Source organism: Callorhinus ursinus, unplaced genomic scaffold (assembly GCF_003265705.2).
Source record: "Callorhinus ursinus isolate GAN/ISIS: 27379988/994484 unplaced genomic scaffold, GSC_fseal_2.0 scaffold42, whole genome shotgun sequence".
NCBI lineage: Eukaryota > Metazoa > Chordata > Mammalia > Carnivora > Otariidae > Callorhinus > Callorhinus ursinus.
The window spans coordinates 7,003,255-7,026,254 of record NW_027397104.1 but is presented as its reverse complement, the minus strand read 5'-3'; the positions used below and the strand labels follow the sequence as shown (position 1 = coordinate 7,026,254).

The 23,000-nt window shown below is 37.5% G+C and overlaps 1 protein-coding gene across 3 annotated transcripts in view; it reads right to left on the bottom strand.

Annotated features, from left to right (window-relative positions):
• The window catches only part of LINGO2 (leucine rich repeat and Ig domain containing 2), a 1,267,465-nt gene that overhangs the window by 908,436 nt on the left and 336,029 nt on the right, over positions 1-23,000 (bottom strand). Inside the window, exon 3 of one of the 3 annotated variants that reach the window (XM_073881319.1) lies at positions 21,142-21,196. The exons of the other annotated variants lie outside the window; for them this stretch is intronic. The gene's annotated coding sequence lies outside the window, so the exon portion shown is untranslated. The remainder of the gene's footprint in view (positions 1-21,141; positions 21,197-23,000) is intronic. 3 annotated transcript variants of the gene reach the window in all.

Genomic DNA, 23,000 nt, shown 5'->3' with positions numbered 1-23,000 from the left:
CCTGCCAAAAGCCTTGGTGGTGTTGATTATGTTCCAGCACAAAGAAAATCTGGTTTGGATTATGGCTCGCTGTTTCAGTGATAATAAAATTGGCCAGATGACCAATTCAAAACTGGTAATAAACACTGGCCTCCATGTCCAGGGACAGAGAAAAATGTGGGGCAGGCCAAATGAGTGCCAGGAAGTCAGTCTGAAAGTAAGCAACAAACTCTGTTCCTTTGACTGATGGTCCCCTCTTATTTTCTTCTCGTTAGGATTAAGGTGGCCGAGGGAAAGACCTAGAACAAGGTCATATATACACATCTAAGGTATGATCCACACACTTGAAGATTTGGAGATGGAATACAGGGACAGGACAACCATGGGAGTCTCTAGCAGGAGGGAGAAGCAAATATGATGGCCCTGACAGAGTTTTTCTCTACAGAAGCACTTTTGAAACTCGGTTTCAAAGTGATGTGGATGCCATGATTACTTGTGTGAGGAAATTCATTTAAAACAATGTCCCAATGTCTGTTCATGGTTAAAATGGACAAAAACTATTGTTTCTTTGAGTAGTCAATTCTAGTGACAGAAATTTAAATAACACTTTTTAAAAACCATTTATTAAAACTCTAAGAATTAGGGGCATTTGGGTGGCTCAGTTGTTAAGCGTCTGCCTTCAGCTCAGGTCATGATCCCAGGGTCCGGGGATCGAGCCCCGCATTGGGCTCCCTGCTCGGTGGGAAGCCTGCTTCTCCCTCTCCCATTCCCCCTGCTTGTGTTCCCTCTCTCGCTATCTTTCTGTCAAAAAAATAAATAAATAAAAAATAAAATCTTTTAAAAAATCTATTTAAAAAAACAAAACAGTAAGAATTAGGGGCACAGTATATGGAAATGATGCTAGGAGAAAGAAGTCAATGTATTTATCTAACTCAATTCTACAGAACCCTAGAGTAGAAAGAGACCTAGGGGTTGTCTATCCAGTCTCTGTGCTAAAGCAGAAATCCTTCTTTTTTAAGATCTTTTTAAAAATCTTTTTTAAAAAAAGATTTTTATTTATTTGAGAGAGAGATAGAACGCACGAGTGGGAGGGGCAGAGGGAGAGGAGAAAGAGATTCTCAAGCGGACTCCAGGCTGAGCATGGAGCCTGACACGGGGCTTGATTTCAGGACCCTGAGATCACGACCCAAGCCGAAACCAAGAGTCAGACGCTTAACCGACTGCACCACCCAGGCGTCCTGCAGAAATTTCTTCAAAACATTCATGATAGGCAGTTATCTGAGGGCTTGTTAACTGCAACTAGGGATAATGAGCTCACTCATTTTTGATACAGTCTATCGAATTACTCCTCCATATAGTGACTTTAAGTTGGCTTCCTTGACCTCCTATTCACAGTTTCCAGTTGCACGCAATAATTTCATCTACTCTTTGACCTAATGTATGTTCATTTACATTCACAGCTAGGAGCTTACAAGCTATAAACCTTGGGCAAGTTCCTTAACCTCTCTGTCCCTCTGCTTCCTCATTTTTAAATGGAGATTATAATAGTATCCATCTCAGAAAGATGTTTGAAGGGCTAAATGAATAAATACATGTAAAGTATTAGAATAGTACCTGACAAATGACAGGCACTCAATACATGGTTGAATGATTTAAGAACTTTTGACAATTACACAGAGGTAAGAGTGGTAACTAATATGTTGGAAAGCATATTTAGAATTCTAAAAGATTTGATTAGGTTATGGCAATCTAACAAAACTCACAAGATTAAAATTAGTAGTGATAAATTTAAAAAGCAATTCTGGGGGCGCCTGGGTGGCTCAGTTGGTTAAGCATCTGCCTTTGGCTCAGGTCATGATCCCAGGGTCCTGGGAGAGAGCCCCATGTTGGACTCCCTCCCTGCTCAGTAGGGAGCCTGCTTCTTCTTCTCCTCCCTCTTCCCCTCCCCCTGCTTGTGTTCACTCTTCTTTCTCTCTCTCTCTCAAATAAATAAATAAAATCTTAAAAAAAATTTTTTTTAATTCTGTACCAAAAGAATGTTTAGATAATAAAGTGACTTAATTTATAATGGAAGAAAATAGGGTTTAATGATAATAGAAATGAAAACCCTTGGAAAGTTTCTTGACCACAAAACTAGCTTAAGCTAAGAGTATGACTTGGCTATTTAAAAGTCAATGCAGAGTTGGAACAGTATGTGTAAGAAAATGTGGATTGTATGTGACAGTATACTAAAATATATATGCCACCCAAAAATGTGCCACTTTGGCATATGGATTATTTTGAGCTGGAACCAATCAAGACCAGCAGACTTAGGAAAAACTTTTACTTCTCCCTTAACTGCCTAAAAGAATTTAGATGGGGGGGGGGCTGGCCTAGAACAGACGCTATTACCAGAGATATTATTATATTATTATTATTTTTAATCCAAAAAATCTACCTGCATGGCAGGGCAAACACTGATTATGAAACATCTGCTCTGATCTTTCTGTGAATTGTCCTCCTCCCCCTTTGAAGAGGCCCCTCCCCTATAACATTCCTTACCCTAGGATGGCACATTAGCCTCAATTCCCTGACTGCCTTTGGGGTTCATATTTTTTATGGACTCCCATACCTATGAAGTTAAATTTGTTTTTCTCCTGTTAATCTGTCTTATGTCACTTTAATTATTAGACCAGCCAAAAAACCTAGAAGGGAAAAGGGAGAATTTTTCCACCCTTCCAATAACCATCTCTCTCTAGATCTGGATCTATATATGTTTTAGAGTATATATAGCCAATACCTTTGGGGAGTGGGTAGAGTTGGGTGACTTGGATGTTGTATTGTTGTAAACTCCTCAACTATATAAAGCTATAAATATATATTATTTTTATAATGATATAATGATTTATAATGATTTTTATAATCATTTTATAATGATTATTTTTGTAATATATAAAGCTTTAAATATATATTATGTTTATAATGATTAAATGATAAAGGAAATGCAGTCTAAGTGTCTGTTAATGGAAGTAAATGTTATATTCTTAACCATGTGTTCTAAATTCTACTAGACCGTGTTTCTGACCCTTTTCCATACTGTTTGGCAGTCTGGTTAAGTGTGATTCTTCTCAGAATAATGGTTTTAAATGCACAAAATAAAATACAGGGGATTATTAAGGGCATTATATTAAAATTCATTATCAAAATGTTAAAAAAATGGATATATTCATATATAATCTAGCTGTGGATACAATACCAAAAATTAATTTTGAAAGAGATGAGCTTATAAAAATTTCAAATAACAACTATAATGTGATATAAAATTATCTGTGATTTCTGTTGGTTACAAAATCACAAGTATTGCTAATCCTACTGTTCTTTGTTGCCTACATTTGTAATTGAAGGAAGAGATAAATTTTAGAGATTAGCTTTTGATGAGAGGGTAAGGAAAGGTCTTTTTTTTTCCCCATCAAAGTTCTCACCATACTCTGAAATGATTAGACACATACGCCAAGATTTTGTGACCAAATGAGGTTATCCTATTCTTAGAAGAACATTAGTGATTCAGAAATAAGCTAGAGGAAGACACAGAGCAGAGCAAGAGGTCTGGAAATCATGTCAAATGAGAATGCTTAACCTACAGAGGAAGACAGTCTGATAATTGTCTTCAGATAATGACACAGAACTTTTGCCATGGGCCAGATACTGTTCTTAGCACTTGTACGCTTGCATTACACAGGCCAGGACTTCTCCCCAACCCTTTCTGTAATCATCCAGCTTTCTTCACAGAAGGAACCTCAGGGACATTACCACTGGTGTAGTTAACCAACTAGGCTTTTTCTCCTATTTGATCAATTCATTTCAATTCAACACCTACTTACTGAGTTCCTACTTTGCATATGAATGGGACCAGAAACTATCCAGAACATTAAGAGAGAGGAGAAAACCAGAGAAACCCAGACCAAGGGAAGACAGAGGCAGAGACAGAGACCAACAGAGAGAATAGGAAAGACAGATATTTGGCCTGAGTCACCATTCCGATTACATTCGGGGGATAGAAAGGGAAAGACAGAGTATTTGTTTTTGTTTTTTGTTTTGAAATTTTCAAAAATGTAGCTTTTAATTTTTCCTCATTTTTTTAAAGATTTCATTTATTTATTTATTTATTTATTCATTTATTTATTTAACAGAGAGACAGAGAGAGAGAGAGAGAGAGAGACAGCGAGAGAGGGAACACAAGCAGGGGCAGTGGGAGAGGGAGAAGCAGGCTTCCCGCCTAGCAGGGAGCCCTATGCTCGATCCCAGGACCCTGGGATCATGACCTGAGCTGAAGGCAGTCGCTTAACCAACTGAGCCACCCAGGAGTCCCTAATTTTTCCTCATTTTTAATTAAGTACAATTGACATAGTAATCTGCACATACTTAAAGCTTATAATTTTTTTGTTTGTTTTTATTTTATTATGTTAATACCATACATTACATCATTAGTTTTGATGAGTATTTGTTTAATCAATAATGATTTATTTGTATGCCACCTTTTTCCAGAAAGATACAATTAGGAGGGTAAGAAAGCAGTTGTATATATACTTTAAATGTATCAGGCATAACATAAATGCCATAATCATCAGAAACATATATTCAGAACCAAATCTAGCGAAACACTGTCTGACAATAGATTACTAGAAATCAGAGCTCTTCAATAAAATCTAGGATAAAAGTCCCCATTGTTATAATAGAGAAAAAAACAGAGTACTGCAAATCCACAGATGAGAGAATGACAAATTTGGTCTGGAATAGATGAGAGAAGGGGACATTTTACAAGGCCCTGAGGGATGAGTAACATTTCAACAATTTCAACAAATGAACAGCAAAGGAAATGCTTGTTTCCCGGGCTGACGGAAGACTGGGTGGGGAGTCATGAAGGTTCATTCTGGGAATGAGGACAGTCTGATAGCGCTTCAGCATTGGATGAGTGGGCTGGGGGCAAGGCGAGGGAGAGTAACAGAGGATACAGCTGTGAAAACTGATTGGTGGCCGACTGTGGATGACTTGTAATCCCTGGTTAAGAAGTTTGCTTTGGTTTTCTTGTAATCTTATTTACTTATTTTTATTCAAGTATAATTAATATACAGTATGATATTAGCTTCAGCTGTACAATATAATGATTTGACAATTCTATACATTTCTCAATGCTCATCAAATAAGGGTAGTTTTAATCCCCTTTATCCATTTCACCCATCCACCCCCATCCACCTCCCTTCTGGCAACTACCAGAGTCTGGGGTGCCAGACTTGAAAGAAGCATATCAAAGAGAGGTCTCATGACATTTTCTTTCTTATTCCACGTATATGCTTTTTAAAAATTCTCACTTAATTTCAGAATTCTTTGACTTACTCAAGTTACGTGAAAATCTTTTAGTTAAACTTGGATTTGATTTTTAGGAAATTATTTTCAGTTTAGTAGTAAATTAGTATCAATAAAGAAAAGCGGCTGGAGTTTTCAAGATGTTAAAAGGAAACTCATCCTTATTAGCATTTCCTTTTATATTTATCTGACAAAATGAAAACAAATGCATTGTTTTTCACACTATATACGTCATTGCTGATTACATTTTTCTTTACCTATGCAGTCTCTTATAATTTTTTTAAAATCTTAGAGCAGTTGTTCAAATTATAATTCTTACTGAAAATTAAAACAAAATTAATGTTGTGTGGAACTTTGACCAATGGTCCAATTAAATAAAATTCCAGAGCTAACAGAGAGAGATTATTTTAATAAGCATATATTTTATCTTATCTGCCCTACAGAATCACAGAACTCTGATCTTCCTTAATAGGGGTGTTTTGGGATGATATGAATATCGCCACCTTCCTCACAGGGATTTTCCAGAAAATAAACTACTGGCTCACATTGCTCCACAAAACATAATAATAATAATTTTAGTCACATCCCACATAATTCCAAAAAAGACCAAAGGAAAAAAGTTTCCATGTGAGAATACTGATTCAGCCATGCTCTTTCAATATTCCTGCACACTCTTCCTCCCCACATCCACCCGGAGAACTCTAAGGCAAATGGCACTGCCTGCGTCAAGCTTTCACTGTATTCTACCCACAGGGGAACTCCTTTTTCATTAGCATTGATTCTTGTCTTGATTAGAGGATTAGAGGACCTATTGCATTTTATTCTAACTATTTGTTTACAGGGCTGTCTAGTCTCTTACACTACTGGCTCACTGAAGGAGCCCATCTTTCAATGACAAAGAGAACAAACCAGCTTGTGATGAGCTGGCTGGTCTTTTCCGGTGAACAGCTTTTTCACGACCACAAACATAGACAACTGAGTAATTTTTATATTTATAACTAAAGCTGTTGGAAACCCCAACCTCTTCCCCCAAAGCAGAGATGGGATGCTACAGTTCAGTTCCACTCTGGAATGTGACATTAGGCATGTTCTAACCAATCTTACATGCTAACACAGACACGTCCTTTAGTGTAGTGAGCCCCTTATTTTCTACCCTATATCACCCTCCTTGGCATAGGAGTTCTTAATCCTAGAATCAAGGATCTATGATTCCAAAACCTTCCTTCTCAGTTCCTTTTAGAAGTTGTCCTGTACATAGTGCTCCATGATCTACTGCATAATCTCAGGTTCCCTTGGACAGTCTGCAAAGAGTCCTTCACATTGAACACAGACTCTGATTTAGTTTGTTACCCATTCAAAAGTAAGCTTGTCATCCTTGCCAATCACCTGTAGCAATTAAAAAAAAATGGGCGCCTGGGTGGCTCAGTTGGTTAAGTGACTGCCTTCAGCTCAGGTCATGATCCTGCAGTCCCAGGATCGAGTCCCGCATCGGGCTCCCTGCTCAGTGGGGAGTCTGCTTCTCCCTCTGACCTTCCCCCCTCTCATGTACTCGCTCTCTCTCAAATAAATAAATAGAATCTTTAAAAAAATAAAATAAAATAAATGAAAATGTGTAAAGAACCCTAAATCTGAGAGATGGAAAAGAAAATTGAGATGTCAACATAGTATTTCTATCTGAATAACACAGAATTCTCTGCTTTCAAAGCAAAGATTTCATAGTCTTTGCCATAATCAATGTATAAGTGTAAATGTGTAAGTTTATGAAATGTTTGGGAGATGCTGAATATTCATAGCCTGTGTTATTTTCCCATGGTTTTCCAGAGGTTGGAAGAAAATAATTAAAATCTAGAGCTCTGGAAGTGAGTGGGTAAAGTCAAGGTTCAGCAATAGGATATAAGAAAGAGTAGAGAGAAAATACCTTTTCCATTTAAGACAAGGCTACTGATAAGAAGTACCTACAAGAGATCACCACCCTTAGACATTTTTTTCTATCCTTCCAAACCCAGCTCAAAGCCTGCCTTATGCAAGTGTCATTGACCCCCCTTCCTTCTACTGCATTCATAGATTGCATTTCATAATTTATGGTTCATTTTGTACTGACTTAGCCTGCACAATTATAACCCCCTTGATACAGAACATTTTTTCCCCCTAATTCTTTTGTATCCCTTGCATGCCTACTCCAGTACTGAACATATGGTAGATGACTGACTAATTGAGTACATAGATAAAAAAAAAAGATTTCAACACTAACAAGATTGAACTCAGATTTACCAGAGGTAGGTTTAAATTCAGAAGGAATCTGGCAACATGCTTGGAATTAAAGACTATACCATCTAGGCTGTTTTTAATAAATGACTGGAACCACTTACAACAAACAAGAGAAACTGAGCCCAGAAACAAGGAATCTTTCGAAAGTCATCATATTGAATTCATAAGACTCAAAACATGTAAGTAAATACACTTTGTATGAAAGTTTAGACAGTCTGTTACTATGGTAATTGTTAACGTGAATTTTCAAGGAGAGATGCCAGAAATGTTTAAGTGCTGTTATGCACCTATTTTAGAACAATATACAGAGCTTCTTGCATTGAAATTCTATTATATTTCCAAATCCAAATGAGTTAAACGGACTTGATGTTTGCAAACTTAATCTTATTAAATATCATTTTAAGCGTTTTGAAAAGTTGCCCAACATCCATAATAATAAACAGCACTTGGAACTAAGGAAGTTACTTCATCTAAGCAGATCAAAAGTGCTTTTAAAGATTTGATGATTTGTCAGTGTTCTCTTGCTTTCTACACTGACTTCATTCCTCCTATTCTGTAAAACACTGGTCTTATAGTTTAGTTTAGTTTTGTTTTGTTTAATGTACAATAGTAGTCTTCCCCAACCTGCCACTGACATGACAGAAAATTCAAGAATTTTGAGCTTTACATCTATTTCATTTTTTGACAAATTGGACAATTTTGGTTCAGTTTAGGTAAATTACTTGACTTCTGTTGTCTCAGATTGAATTAGAAAAAGGAGGGAAATCATGTCTGACCTTGTTTACTGTTTTATTTGCAGTACCTGTTTACAGTATCTAATAAATAAATATATGCTGAGTAAATACTTTTTGAATGAGTGAATGAAGTAGGCATCGCAGTGTAGGGATAGAAGTTGTGCAGTGAAGACTTCAGAAAGATAAGCGGAAGTCAATCCAGGCCTGAGACTTGCTCTCTCCAAGAAGACAGTGATGAGAGCAGGCAGAAGTCAGGACTGGCCAGGTGAGAGTTGGTATTTCTGGAGTCATGAACTCAGAAAGGCACTGAACATTTTGGATAGAGAACTAGATTCAGGTAAAAAGCTTTTCTTGGTATATATATTATCTGCCCCAAAGTAAGAAGAATTTACAGGAATCTTAACTAAAACTTGGTGGAGGGGGTCTTCTGCAAAGTTTCTTCTGCGCAAGAGATATTAAGTGGAAATTGGTAGAACATACTGTGCAAAATAACAACATGTTGCCTTTCCTGATGTAGCATGCTTATTGCTTATTATTAAATAAGGAAATATCAATGAGGCCTCCACAGGCTCACTTAATTTAGCTATCCTTATTTTTCAAAATCACTCAGTTTAGTCACATTAAATATTCCCGCCAAGGACTTTAGAAATCTGTTTGTATGACTGAAAAGAGACAAGTGAATGATTACTTTATATCCTACTGGCTTTAAGAAACATATAATATATATTTCGCTTCATAATGTCTTAATTTCTACAGAACAGGATTTGAGAGCTGTGTGTCCAAGTGAATACACAAAGGCCTATTTTTACCTGTCTAGTCTATTAACTCTCTTTTCTGTATAGAATAGTCTCTTTTCTTGGTCATTCCCATTCCTCCCCACCCCCTTCTCCTTTCACACCTGCTACAATCCTATTAATACTTCAACATGTTGTAGTAGTGTTGTCTACTCCCGTGGGGACTGGCTTGCATAGGGGAGTGAGATTTCCTGCCATCTGCAGTCCTCACTTATCACACACTTTTTGCTTTACATCCTCCATATCCTCTGTTCTTTGTCAGCTCATGATCCCTTGGATAGCAAGGACCAACTCTTTTTTCATTTTTGTCTTTCCAGAACCTGAATGTAGCAGATGCTCAACAAATACTGAAAGAATAAGTGGTTAAGTGAGAGAATCAACAGGTACCCTGAATGAAGAAAATGTGTTTTCTGTAAGAGAAGACAATTCAAATGTGCTGGGCCATGATAGGAACAATCAAAACTGTGATATGAAACAGAAATTAACAAACTGAGAGGGGTGCCTGGGTGGCTCAGCCGGTTAAGCATGTGCCTTCGGCTCAGGTCATGATCCCAGGGTCCTGGGATCCAGCCCCGCATCGGGCTCCCTGCTCGGCGGGAAATCTGCTTCTCCCTCTCCCACTCCCCCTGCTTGTGCTCGCTTGCTCTCTCTCTCTCACACACACAAATAAATAAATAAAATCTTAAAAAAAAACAAAACTGAGAAACAAGAGTTCCTGAATAGACCAGGCATGTGGTTAAGAGGCTGGTAAGTATCAATTCTCAGGTAATCTAAATCTTATTTTACCTTCATATTTAGTAACAACTTTAACAAAGATTTTCTTACTCTTATATCATTATTTTAGGATCTATTCCTTATTTGATAAAAACAGAAATAATTAGGACAAAATGCTCATCCTTTAAGTGAATGGACCCTCCTAACATATAGCAGTCTCATTTAACATGCAGGAAGAAGCAATTTACTGACTAGTAAAGATTTCCATTTATTTATTTGAGAGAGACAGTGAGAGAGGTACACAAAGCAGGGGGCGTGGGAGAGGGAGAAGCAGGCCTCCCGCGGAGCAGGGAGCCCGATTAGGGGCTCGACCCCAGGACCCTGGGATCATGACCTGAGCCGAAGCCAGAAGCCTAAGGAATGAGCCACCCAGGCGCCCCCAAAATTATCCTTTGAAAGAAAAGTATGCTTTCTACAGTTGTGTGTGTTGTAGATGTTTTTTGAACTGTAAGATCAGGCTTCATAAATATATCCCTCTGTTCTTTTCTATGCTGTGTTTATTCTGTTTGTTCAAACCAAGAGCTAGAACATAAAAGGATGCTTTCTCAAGAGACTGAATATTAGAAAGTCATGCATCTAAATGCACAGAACATTCAGTCTGCCAAGAACAGAATCAAATAGCTGAAAATGTAGTTTGATTTCTTGGTTAATAACATTTCATAGTTGTCAGCCTACCCGTTCTGAACAGAACTGGTTCCCTAAACAAAGTAACAATGAGAAATGTGGTCGGGATAATGGGGTATATCTGGTGATGCTGTGTCAAACTGGCTTCCATGCTGAGAAGCAAATATGAAGACAGACAGTAGAGGATTCCTCCTTTGGTCCTATGAAACATTATTCTACAGTCAGAAAATACCAGAGAAGGATGAGCTAGGAAAAACTAAAGTCTGTGGTTATGAACTTCTATAAGCCTAGTGAACGGCAGGGTGGGCAGTAGAATTAGGGGGTGGGATTTCCAGAAAAGTTATCTAGGTTTAAATTTAAATATACTGGACCTTGAGAGCTCCTACTGGAATTTCCTACAAATGCAGTTTAAGGTTGGGAGAAGGACAAAGAAACAAAATTCTACAAAACTACTGATCTTCAGAAGAAGGGAAGTAAAGCGAGAACTGGTAGGGAAAAAAAAAAAAAGGTTTTTGAATCAATCACCTTAAGTTAGCGGCATGTGTGTGTTGGGGTTAATGTAGAGCATGAAATCAGCCATAATACCTGGCTTGCTAAAATGTAACACGGAGGCCCCTGGGGGTAAGGAAAGGTTTTGGAGAAGAGCTTAGGCCTTTGGAATGCCGAGGCCTCCGTGACCATTCTACAGTTGGAATGCCGCAGGGAGTTGCCTGCTGGAAGCCTTCTTAGCCCAAACAGCTGCCCTGTGATCCAAGAGATATAAGCATTGTCCCTTAGGCTATATTTAGTAGACTATGCAGATTAACATACTTTATCTTTCCCGTAAATCTTCTCCTTTTCAGAAAGACCCCTTGTCACACATCCCGTGCTTGAGAAACAATGATAAGGATACCCTGAAGGACCAATAACAGCGGGAGCAATGCCTTCTCCTTTCTTTCATGGCAAAGTTTGGAGTAATTTTCATCCGTAGATACAGGGATTGCTGGCCATTCCTGGCATGTGTGGTCCCGGGACCCTGGGATTCTCAAGGTCAAAACTAGCTTCATAATTATACTAAGGCCTCACTTGCCTTTTCATACCCATTCTGTCAGGACATGTCAAAACAAGGATATTTTCTAAAAGCTTCATGACATGTGATTATCAGACCAGACTGAATAATGCAGAAGCAGATATGAAAATCCAACTGTCTTCTACTAGGTCAGATATTACAGAGATTGTTGAAATTATACAGCAGTGCCATTCTTTTCATTATTTTTTTCTTGCTTTAGAAAATGATGGAAGTTGTTTTTATAAAATGTATTTTTTAAGGTATTTATTTTTAAGTAATCTCTACACCCAAAATAGGGCTCACACTCATAACCCCGAGATTAAGAGTCACATGCTCTACTGACTGAGCCAGTCAGGCAACCATATAAAATGTATTTTTTAACATATGATTACTTACTAGTTTTATTCTAACAAAATACATATTTCTAAAATTGTTTTAATTTTAATATGGTAAATACTGATATATGTTACGCAAACAAAAGTTCTGGAGGTCCTCAATAATTTCTAACACTCAAAGATGCCTCAAGACTAAAAGTTTGAGAACTACTGGTTTATACAATCTCATAAATGACTTTATTGTCCTCCCATTTGCTCAAGTTAAGAATCTTCTAGTAATCTTTCATTCTTTTCTTTCACTCATTTTTCTATATCTCAGCTATTACCAAAGCCTGTTAAGTTGTACTAACAAAATATATCTCTGACCTGCTCACTTCTTTCCATCCCTACTATGTCACCATTAACTTGAGACCCACGTCTTCTCCAACATGGCAACAGCACCTTTGCTGACATCCTTGCTTGTCTTCTTGTCTCACTCCAATCCATTCTTTTACTCAGCCGGGCAGTGCTACAACCTCAGTCAGTGTTCAGATCCTGGGAATCTTTCAGGATGTGGCACAAGGTTTGGGATTAAGAAAAACCATTGACTCAATTTTCTTTTTTAAATACACAAAATAAAAACTAATCCATATCCATTTTAAAGTCAAAGACTGCCATATCAATTAGTCAACACAACTCAACTGGTTATAGAAAAGTTATATTTAATGAGGGATATGGATACAGTTTAATATGCATGTTAAGATGTAGTATAAGGTCTCTAGAAGGGAGCATATTTGGTTCATGCCTATTTCTCCATCTTGTATATCTTCCCACTCACTATAATCTTTTCTTTAAAATTGTTTAAATTTATTATTATTTTTAGAAAGAGAGAGTGTGCAGGTATGCTCGTGCAAGGAGGGGGGGAGGAGCAGAGAGAGAATTCCAAGCAGGCTCCACACCTGGTGCAGAGCCTGACTTGGGGCTCAATCTTATGACCCTGAGATCATGACCTGAGCCAAAATCTAGAGCCCAGTGCTTAACTGACAGAGCCACCCGGGCACCCTCCCACTAACTGTGATTGAACAACACTGATGGGTCATTGCACTTAGAAGGAACACAACAAGTTCCTTCCCACCTCTGAACTTGGGCATGTGCAATTCTTTAAGTCTGAAGTAGTCCCCAAACACTTCTCAGAGTACCTTATTGCTCATAAGAAATATGAATTTTAATTTTTCAGAAAGGCTGTCCTTGGCCATTCTATTTTTTAAAAATGGCTTCCCTAAATTACTCTACCATTCCCATATGTTTATCCTTTTATAATCCTACTTATCATAATCCTGTGATTATCTTATTTACCTGCAGAATGCTTATTGCTTACATCTTTCAATAAAATTCAAGTTATCTTAGGGCAGAAATTAGAGATGGAAGATGCATATACGTGGTAGGAGGGGGAGGAGGACAGAAGTATCCAATACCCAGCTCATGCCTAGGTATGAGACAAACAATAGAAGCTCAAAAACTATTTAAAGAGTGAATGAACTCTTCAACAAATGGTGTTGAGAAAACTGGACAGCCACATGCAGAAGAATGAAACTGGACCATTTCCTTACACCACACACAAATATAGACTCAAAATGGATGAAAGACCAAAATGTGAGACAGGAATCCAAAATCCTTGAGGAGAACACAGGCAGCAACCTCTTCAACCTAGGCTGCAGCAACTTCTTCCTAGAAACATCACCAAAGGCAAGGGAAGCAAAGGCAAAAATGAACTATTGGGACTTCATCAAGATGAAAAGCTTTTGCACAGCAAAGGAAACAGTTAACAAAACCAAAAGACAACTGACAGAATGGGAGAAGATATTTGCAAATGACCTATCAGATAAAGGGCTAGTATCCAAAATCCATAAACAACTTATCGAACTCAATACCCAGAGAACAAATAATCCAATCAAGAAATGGGCAGAAGATATGAATAGACATTTCTACAAAGAAGACATCCAGATGGCCAACAGACACATGAGAAAGTGCTCAATATTACTCGACATCAGAGAAATACAAAACCTCAATGAGATACCACCTCATACCAGTCAGAATGGCTAAAATTAACAAGTCAGGAAACAACAGATGTTGGCAAGGATGCTGAGAAAGGGAAACCCTCTTACATTGTTGGTGGGAATGCAAGCCGGTGCGGCCACTCTGGAAAACAGTATGGAGGTTCCTCAAAAAGTTGAAAATAGAGCTACCCTATGAACCAGCAATTGCACTACTGGGTATTTACCCCAAAGATATAAATGTAGGGATCCGAAGGGGTACCTGCACCCCAATGTTCATAGCAGCAATGTCTACAATAGCCAAACTATGGAAAGAGCCTAGATGTCCATCAACAGATGAATGGATAAAAAAGATGTGGTATACACACACACACACACACACACACACACACACACACACACACACACACAGGAATATTATGCAGCCATCAAAAAAGTGAAATCTTGAGGCACCTGGGTGGCTCAGTCATTAAGCATCTGCCTTCAGCTCAGGTCATGATCCCAGGGTCCTGGGATCAAGCCCCGCATTGGTCTCCCTGCTTAGCCAGGAGCCTGTTTCTCCCTCTCCCACTCCCCCTGCTTGTGTTCCCTCTCTAGCTGTCTCTCTCTCTGTCAAATAAATAAATAAAATCTTAAAAAAAATGAAATCTTACCATTTGCAACGACATGGATAGAACTAGAGGGTATTATGCTAAGTGAAATAAGTCAATCAGAGAAAGACAATTATCATATGATCTCACTGATATGAGGAATTTGAGAAACAAGACAGAGGACCATAGGGTAAGGGAGGGAAAAATGAAACAAGATGAAACCAGAGAGGGAGACAAACCATAAGAGATTCTTAATCCCAGGAAACAAACTGAGGGTTGCTGGAGTGGTGGGGGTGGGAGGGATGGGGCGGCTGGGTGATAGACATTGGGGAGGATGTGTACTATGGTGAGCACTGTGAATTGTGTAAGACTGTTGAATAACAGACCTGGAACCCTGAAACAAATAATACATTATATGTTAATTAAAAAATGGAAAAAAAAAGCAGCAACCTTGAGAATAGATGAGAAAAGATAAACCACTGGGAAGTAGAAAAAAAATAAAGTAGCACTGGGACTTTAAATAAAAAAAGAGTGAATGAAAAAATACTGGCTCCCCATCTACTAGTTGTGTAACCTTAATCCCCATATTTCTGATTCAAATTTCCTTACCTGTAAAATCGGGAAAGTAAGCTATATTATATTTATTCATTCATTTTATGCATTTGCCAAGAATCTATAATATTCAAGGCATTGTTCTAGTCACTGAATATTTAATGAACAAAACACAAAAGCTCTCCTCAGAGAACTTACATTCTAGTGGGAAAAATAGATAATAAACAAGTAAATAAGTAAATGTATAATACATCAAAAAGTGGCAAGGGCTGCGGAAAATATAAAACAGAATAAAAGGATAAGAAAAGCTGGGTGTGGGGGGTAGGAAATTATAGTTTTAAAGAGGGTGTCAGAGAAGGTGAAAATGACATTTAACCAAAACGGGTATTGCAGATACAGGGCATAAATGAATATGAAGGTGAGTGTAGGCAAGGAGTAGCCACTCAATAAATAGTAGTTGGTATTTTTGCTTAGTCTGCCACCTGGAAAAGAACCAAAGGCACCACACTACGTGCTTCAGATAAGAAAACCCTTCAAGTCATTTAGAAAGTAAAAAATAAGTAAATAAATACAATAAAATAAAAAAATAAAGTTCATTTGAAAAATGAGGCTTTGGTAGTAGGGCATTTTATTTTATTTTTTTAAGATTTAACTTTTAGGTAATCTCTATGCCCAATGTGGGGGGGAGGGGCTCAAACTTACAATCCAGAGATCAAGAGTCACATGCTCCACTGACTGAGCCAGCCACAAGCTCCGGGAAGTAGGGCATGTTTTGAATCAAGAGTGTATATTATGTAGCCATCAAAAAGGATGAATACCCACCACTAGCATTGACATGGATGGGACTGGAGGGGATTATGCTAAGTGAAATAAGTCAAGCAGAGAAAGACAATTATCATTTGGTTTCACTTATTTGTGGAACATAAGGAAGAGCAGGGAGGACATTAGGAGAAGAAGGGAAAAATGAAGGGGGGAAATCAGAGGGGAAGATGAACCAGGAGAGACTATGGACTCTGAGAAACAAACTGAGGGTTCTAGAGGGGAGGGGGTGGGGGGATGGGTTGGCCTGGTGATGGGTATTAAAGAGGGCACGTACGGCACGGAGCACTGGGTGTTATACGCAAACAATGAATCTTGGAACACTACATCAAAAACTAATGAAGTACTATATGGGGACTAACATAACAAATTTAAAAAAAATGCTGTTTATAATACACCTTCAGAAAAAAAAGTGTATATATGTATATGTGTATGTAATCAAGGGTTAAAAGCACTGCCTATTTCTCGTGCTCCTTTAGAATTCTGATTTTTGTAGGCCCTCCCTGAAACTGGACTAGGTTGTATGAAGGAATTCTCCAATTTCCTGGGAAGAAGATGGCAAGTAGAACCCACTGTCAGCTTGATGAGGAAATGGTACTTTATTCCTGCCAACTCTATAGGACTGAAAGGCTGCCCTGACCCCTGAGCTGGAATAGATTAATAGCAATGCCTGTAACAAAAATGGCTACAGGGACACCTGGGTGACTCAGTCAGTTAAGCAGCTGACTTGATTTTGGCTCAGGTCATGATCTCAGGGTCCTGGGATCGAGTCCCATGTCAGGCTCCGTGGTTAGTGGGCAGTCTTGCTTGAGAATTCTTTCTCTCTTTCTCCATCTGCCCCTCCCACTGCTCATGTGCTCTTTCTCCTTAAAATAAATAAATAAATCTTTAAAAAAATGGCTACATATTTTTGGTACCATTTTTCACAAAAGTCTCAGAAATTTAAGTGTGGAACCACTAAGTAGCTGATTAGACCTCCTTGCCTCCAAACATTACCAGATGCTTCTCCATTATTTCGCTTTCCTAAACACCTATTAAGATGAGAAGAAAAACATCACTGATCTAACTTTTAGAAATGAATGGATATTGTCTTGCCTTCTCCAGCACAGGGCAAAGAAGTATGTTCAAGTGAAGGGGAAATAAGGTGTCACTTATATAAAGGTGGACATCCTAAAGTACCCATAGAATGCAAGTTCACTGATTATTCTAAGCAACTTCTGCCACATCCCAGGAATACTTATTGGTAGAAAGGTTAAGGATAATTCCTTTCCAATAGCTACAGGCCCTTGGATCCTCTGCTGGTTCATCAAGTAGCAAGCCATGAGATATTTTCCCTCTTCCAAATTAACTCAAATGTTTAAATGCTTATTTGTGGTCTCCTTAGTTGAGAACTGTCATCTCTTGGCCTAAATAAACATCACTCTGAAATCCTGAAGCTCTTTGGGAACACCTATCCTATCTCTCTGAAGGTATTTGACTTATGTCTATAAAGTTACTCTGGGATGAGACAAGAAATAATTATAGAGAAGAATCTGTTATTGACTCTTGGCTGTTTTTGGAGCTATTTTTCTCGGAAATGTGACAATTAGAAGACAGAAATTAATATTTGACTACATTCCTAGTGAGCTGTAATAGCTGATTTTTTTAAGGAGTGTGATAAATGCTAGTTTGAAACTGAACTCAACAACTAATGGCATCAGGGAGACAAATTCTGATTAAGGCTATTGTGTTGTAACTCCTCCAAATCCTAGGAATATCTTTAGAAATTAAAAAAAAAATAAGCTGCACCTTAAAATAAGAAATTCTTCACAAACATTCAAAGCTCAAGAAATAACACTAGGTTGAATAATAATAAATAGTCAATATTTTATCTTTATTATCTATAAAAATGTCATTCATTCAGTTCAACCGAAAGGTAAAGCTTACATTTTTAGAGTTAATTTTTTCCATTGATTCTGACCTTAATAGGAATAGGCTTCTATCTATTAAAACAAAAATCATTCAATATCCTGTTCTGTCCTTGTCTTGTACAGAAACTTTAATGATCTCATGACCCCAGGTCACAGAAATAGATAAATACATCAGGTTTAAAATAACAAAAAGATAGAAAAGGAATAAGGGAAGAGAGAGAGAAAGAGAGAAGAAACATAATTAAAAAAAACTTCAAGAGAGAGAGAACAAAGAGAGAAAGAATATAGAATAATCCAGTGAATGAAAAGACCTAGGAAAAGATAAAAAAAAAAAAAAGAACAACGGAGGAGGAGGAGGAAGGAGGAAGAGAGAGAGAGAGAGAGAGAGAGAGAGAGGTGGAGGGTAGCTATGTTCACTCAGGAAAGTAACTCTTTCTGACTATATGCTGAACTGTAAACAACTGTAAGCTCTCAGTAAGTGTTGCTGTTGGTCTTGTTAGTGTTTTCATTGCTTATACCTTTTACATCCAACCTATTAACAAAAGTAAGTATTTTTTGCTTATATTCTGTTTCCTAATGGTTCACTAAGCTTAGTTATCAAGGGAAGCATAGGATAGTGGAATTAGAAAGATCTAAGTTCAAAATATTGGCTCTACTTCTTACTGGCTACATTAATCAGAGAAAATAGGGTAACTCCAAGTCTTTGTTTTCTCTTCTTTCAAATGGAGTTAATTATAAAATCTACCTTGCATGGCTTGTGATAAAATATCAGTAAATGCTAATGTATATGTAGCTATCTTAATATGAATACTTTAGATTTATAATCAATTATCTCTGCCTAAGGAAAAAGACAAAAGGAAATAATTCAATATGAGAACAGTGGTAGTGTCAGGGTATTCGGATAATTTTCAAAGTTTGGGATAATAAATTTATATTACTGGTATAATGGAAATGTATGCATTTATAAAATATTTAAATATTTAGCACTGCATATTATTTTTGATATATGAAAAACAGTATCAAAGACCATTGTTCTTTTCATGTTCCAACCTGAATTGATCTTTTTTAATTATTGCCCATCCCCACTGTCTGATGGAAACATTTTATTACATTCAAGGAAAATAAAGCTCTTAACCTAGGCTTTCCAGTGCCAAAATTTCTGTTTGGGCACAAAACATCTACCATCCAGTTATGTGCATTTTCAAAAAGAAATAAAGTGGACTCTTGGCATTATAGAATTAACATTCATAGCTTACATTTCAGGAGGGACCCCAAAGTTCCAGGATATATAGTCAATTTGTCATTTCTGAGATATGGATTATTATTACAAGCACTTCAAGGCTGGTTTGTGAAGACTGAATCACTGAGTTGGTGAGAGTCTAGTAGACGCACAATAGGAGACAACTCAACACGTGTGCATTGTTCTCTCTTCATTATCATGTATTTATTTTACAGAGGAAATCATATGCTAAACAGGTATTCATGAATCTGAGGACTGACAAGTTCCCTGGAGGGATCGCTCACAAATGGTGAGAGCTTACAGTACATCAAAAGTTATGAATATTTGAAGTCCCTTGCCTCAAACAGGTCAGACCAACACATTACACCTCTTTAATGTACTCTTTAGGCACAGACTTATGGTAAGAAGAAATGCAAGTCTCATGAAAGAAGATGAAAAAGATGCACTTGCTAGTATGATATGTTCAGATGCTCTTTGAATTGGGGGTCAGAAGATAGTCATTGTTCTAATATGTTATTGAACACTTTTTGGCATGAAAGATTTCATTTTTTTCCCTAATAAAATATCTGAATACCCTGGGAAAGCAATGAAATAGTAAGTTCTTAGCATCCAGACTTCCTTTGGGATTAAAGTGGAAATAAAATAAGAATTGCCTTTCATTAAATTTTCTTATTATGTCTTATGAAAATTAATTACCCCTTGAATAGATCCAATGTAAAACAGTTATACATTGTATGTTTCCTATTTCCCACACAGCATCTTTTCAAAAAATTAATTATAGCCAATAGTTTCAATTCAAAAGGGAATAATTAAAAGCAAGGTGGGGGAGTAAAGAGATAATGATGTCATTTTAAAATTAATTGAAGCATTTAAGAATTAACTGGTCTTTCTTAGAGTTTAATATCTGTTTAAATTTAATAGTTTATATACATACACGAGTATTCAATATTTATATTAAATTTGATTTTGAATGTTACAGTCTGAGAAATCACTTAATAGGTAATTTCTCTTAGTTGTTTTTTTTTAAACCTTTCAATTTGTATAAGACAAAATGAAATATTTTAGATCAGGAATTCTTTCAGCTGAGAACAATAAGCTTGCATAGAGCTATCTGCTACAATTTTGTGTATTTATGGGGTCTTGTTAAGGTCAGAGACAATGTCCTTTGGTGTCTCTAATTAAATTAGCCCACTACAAGTATAGAATCCTTCTGTTGGTTTTTAGTTAAAATGACAAAATTCCAGAAAATAATGATGCATCAGACACACACACCTCCCAACCACCAGAAATAATGACAAACAAGGGTCATCAGTCTAGTTCTAACCAAGACAGAGACAGAAGGCTCACTGTGCATTTACCTTTCTTGTCCCAGTCAAGAAGCCCCCAGGGATGAATGTATACCAGCACCGAGTGGCAGTTTCCAACTGGTCTAAGTGAATTTAAGGATACAATACCCAGGCTCACTCATCTCTCCACTGTAGTCAATATGCCTGATTCTTTGTCCACTGAAGAACCTCTTACCGTAAGCTGCAGTGATTTATTTCTGCCCTGTTTGAACCAGTCACTCCCAAAATGGGTGGGACAGAGTTACTGGAGGCCCAGTAGGGATTAATTTATTTAGAATGCTTTTTGCCATAAACCCATCTGCTCTGGAGCAATTACTCCTGAGTGTACTGAATTTATTGCAGTTTCTGGGGAATTCCCCTTTTCTGAAAGAATGTAAAGTATTAGGTAGAAGTTGGGGGTTAGTTTATAAATGACCTACTTACCTATCAGATAACACTACAGTTAAAGACATAAACAGACCAGTAAGTAGGGCTTGCTAACTTCCTCTGCGATCACAGTGATGATTATCAAGGGACCCCTGGATCCACTTCCACCTTTGCTCCTATTCCCTGTTCTTTTCCAGAGTTTGCCCAGATTCTGACCCAAAAGTTCTAGTTACCACCTCTGGGCCTAACTTTAATCCTTACACTGCATTTGACCACCCTGTTCCTATACTGTGAATGTGAGGTTTATTCGTCCATTTTATTTATGCTGCAATAATTATGAAAACAGTTTTCAGTGACTTAGAAAAACAAGGTTACATGGCACTCACATCACATGGTGAATATTGGTGAACACTGCTCTCCTCATAGAGTCTAGAATCCAGGCTGAAAAAAAGACAAAAACAAAAACCTCTTACCTTATACACCCTGCTGCTCCCCTGACAGATGGAAAAAAGCAATGCCATACCCATGTGATGGCTCTTAAAGCTTCTTTCTAGAAGTGGCAATAACAGGCCACATTTAATTCAATCGCCAGAACAAGCTACATGGCTAAGCTGAATGTCAGTGAGATGAAAAAGTGTAACCCTCTCATAGCGGATGCTGAAGGGAGGTGGGCAATGATGCAATTCACTACAGATGTGGCCATTGTGCTCAATGCCTTTGACTCACCTCTGGCCCCCAGGACTCCAATCCCAGGCTTACAGTCCTTGGTGGGCTGATGTGGAAACAGAACCTGTTATTGTCAATAGGAAACCAGCACAGTTTAAGAGAAGGAAAACATGAAGGTAAAGGCATCCCTGACCTCTATAGAAATACACTTTGATTTGATCCATTTTTTTCCAATCCAGTCCACCTTGAATGTCAGATTTTTTACAGGAATCACAAGGCTTAATTTATAGCACATCATTTCATCTAAGCTACGTGTGAGACTCATGGGCAGTTATGTCAGTTCTCATCTATCTGTTATGATCATGTCTTTTCTTCCTGCCCAAGCTTCTTGTCCGTGTGGAGCCTGTCCAAGCCCACAGCTGTGTTGGAAGTGATTTTCTGCTCTGGAAGAAACTTCCCCAGAGTCACATGTCAAGACCAGAAAATTAAATTAAATTACGATGGGCCCATTTAACTTTGAACTTCATCCTTTCAACTTCGAAATCTAGTAACTGAATGTTTACATATCTATATACAATTATTTGTCTAAATGTGTATTTTCTTTTTCCATAAAGATTTTAAAGGTAGTTTTCAGACACTATAATTAAAGAATGTGTGTCATTCACCTGAAATGGACAGTGTCATACTTCCTAAAATGAACTTCAACTTTTCTGTTCGGTTTGCTTCTAAACAAAATAGTAGACTTTAATAAATCCTTAAATAAAATCTTCTTTAAATAATATCTTTAAATAAAATCTTCAAAAAAAAATAAAATCCTAGGTTATATCAAGTAAAGGATTACAAAGCTTTTTTTCGATCAGTGTATGTCAAGATGACACCACAAGAGTGAAAGGCCACAGAAAGACAGATTATCTGTTCAGAATGAAGAGATGGATATATGGAAAAATATCCATGTTAATATCTAAAATTAATTTTGATGATGGTTGCATAATTCTGTGAATAAACCAAAAGCCATTGCATTGTAGATTTTAAATGAATGAATTATGTGGAATATGAATTATATCTCAATAAAGCTGTTCAAATACACATATGTATGATTATTCTCAATAATGTTGCTTCAAACTCACATTATTTATATCCATTATAGATAGATATCATGTTATAAATATCTCTTATAGCAATTGTCAACTCTTCCCGCATTTTATCTTATTTTTTACTTATTTTTTAAGATTTTATTTATTTATTTGACAGAGAGAGACACAGCAAGAGAGGGAACACAAGCAGCGGGAGTGGGAGAGGGAGAAGCAGGCTTCCCTTGGAGCAGGGAGCCGGACATGGTGCTCGATCACAGGACCCCGGGATCATGACCTGAGCTGAAGGCAGATGCTTAACCATCTGAGCCACCAGGTGCCCCCCTGCATTTTATTTTAAAGATGGCCGCTGAAACTTCCATGTCTTCCCATGCCCCTCTCCTTCTCCCTCCCCTTGATCTTTGTTTCAAGACAGTCCTATTGCCACAACTTAACTTCCTTAAGCACTGCAGATCCAACCCAGCTCTTCTACCTTGACTGTAGTTGTC